A 2,149-nucleotide genomic window follows, 5' to 3' on the forward strand; every position below is an offset into this window, starting at 1 on the left:
ATGTACTTTATATACAGTAGTATTGCAGAAGATGACAGAACTATACATGTTTAATAAGGGTCGAGTGACGAGTCACAGGTGTGTAATTGTGTGTGGGGTTGGGGAAATGTCAATGTAGAAAGAACATATGAACTTCATGTAGACAATGTCCCTCGTGGGGCTCAGAGCGCTTTTAAAAGTGCTAACTAAATAAAAACTGGTAAAATTAATGAAAATTGAACACTTGATCCACTGATTTTGCACATAAAACTTCAAATTTTAGTGAAACTCAAAATGTGAAAAATACAGAAACTAAACTGGGACATAAGATGCCTTCTGGCACTCAGGTATAGATGAGCAAAACTAGATTTTTTTTCCAACAACCTTTAGCAAACTAATACAAAAATAAACTATGCTGATACTATAAATACTTAATTGAATAAAACATAAATAAATAATTTTCTATATCTTTGCAAGAAATCATTTTATGGTGATGTTCTAAATTATTATTTATTTTTTTAAATTACATCTTACATGTAAATTACTTTTTGTTCCCAAAAGAGAGTGAGGACACCTATATTACCTTGGCCCCAGCTATTCCCCTGCAATTAAATGCCTTCACACTCTGCATGAAAGTGTTTTGGAATACCTGAGAAACCATCCTATTCTCCTACCGCACTTTATACTTTGATGAGTTGAATCTGTGGTTGGAATCCAATGGAAAAATCGGGCTCTATATGAGCAGAGAAGCCTTAATGCTCCCTCAACTGAAAAAAAAAAATGAGTGGAATCACATCTGCTTGACATGGAATCGAAAAATTGACGTCGCGAGTTGTGGGTAAATGGCAGAAGAAAAGCTAACATGGTATACTGTAAACAACACACTGTACGTGATGGTGGCATTGCCATGCTCGGGCAAGACCAAGACTCACTTGGAGACAACATTGGTAAGTAACAGAGCTTTCTGGTAAAGATCAAACACATGAAAATGTGGAATCGTGGTCTGTCCCTCAGAGGTTTGAAGGCTATGTTTAAGGCTGGTTTCACAGTGGGACGTTACAGGCGCACGTTAGAGCAGCCTGTAACGCACCCCACCGCACAGCAATGAAAAATCAATGGGCTGTTCACAGTGCCCACGTTGCGTTACAGTGTAACGCTGCGCCATAATATAACGTACTGCATGCAGTACTTTGTAAGCGGCAGAGCCGCGTTAGACTGTTTGCACATGCTCAGTAACGTTGGGGAGGAGCGGAGAGCGGCCAGGCACATGGCTAATTAATATTCACTGCACTCAGTGACGTGCAGTGTTTACTTCCTGGAGCGGCCGCTCTGTGCGGCGATTGGCCGGGCGGGACCACGTGATGCCGCATGCGTCCAAGAGTGGGCATCAGGGCATCACGGACGCCAGAGTGAGCTGCACAACGCGGCTCACTCTGACGTCCAAAGCAGAGAGCACCAGGCGTTGCGTTAGGGGCACATTGTGCGACCATAATGTCCCCTAAAACGCAACGTCCTGGTGTGAAACCAGCCTGAAGGCAGGGAGAATCCGAAGGGAAATATATTTGACTGGAGTAAGCTCAACTATTCCACGAAAGGCAGTGTGCAAGTTGAGGAGACTGATTAGGGGGTTACTTCTTCTCAAGGTCATTGTAAGTCCTTGTTCATTGCAAGTCCTTGTGTAACACAGAACAAATAAAGAGTGACTTCATTTCTCAAGTCTAACAAATGGGTTAAAATGTTTCTTTATTTAGCAGTGCTAATTTAGTTCAAAAAAACATGCAGGTGTCAGGAGGTTTCACAGGTCTTCAGAGGGACTAATTAGCAGAAATCTTTTCAACTTGTCCCAGGAATGGTTCTTACCTCTATCTATCTTGCTTTAATGCTCATCTCCAAGACAAGACAAGCTATTAGTTGGATTCTCAGACCTCAGTATTAAACACAGTCACTGAATAATTTGCCTCTATGCATGCATGTAATGGTTGTGACACTACTAAACAGGCGGAGAGAGCATGAGGCCTCTTGCACACGACATGCGATTCCGATTTGTGATTTGTAATTGGTATTGCATGCTGCGTGTTTTCGCCGTTTTTCTTCTTGTGTTGATAGCATCCAGGGAAAATCGGAATCGCAAATCGGATTTGCAGTGTGCAAAGGGCCTGAAAGAGCATGA

General features: G+C 42.2%; 1 pseudogene; it reads left to right on the plus strand.

Moving 5' to 3' along the window:
- The first annotated feature begins 533 nt into the window (after window positions 1-533).
- LOC137531646 (pentraxin fusion protein-like) lies at window positions 534-1,670 on the plus strand (annotated as a pseudogene).
- Window positions 1,671-2,149: the final 479 nt, after the last annotated feature.

Source organism: Hyperolius riggenbachi, chromosome 9 (genome assembly GCF_040937935.1).
Source record: "Hyperolius riggenbachi isolate aHypRig1 chromosome 9, aHypRig1.pri, whole genome shotgun sequence".
NCBI classification, from domain to species: domain Eukaryota; kingdom Metazoa; phylum Chordata; class Amphibia; order Anura; family Hyperoliidae; genus Hyperolius; species Hyperolius riggenbachi.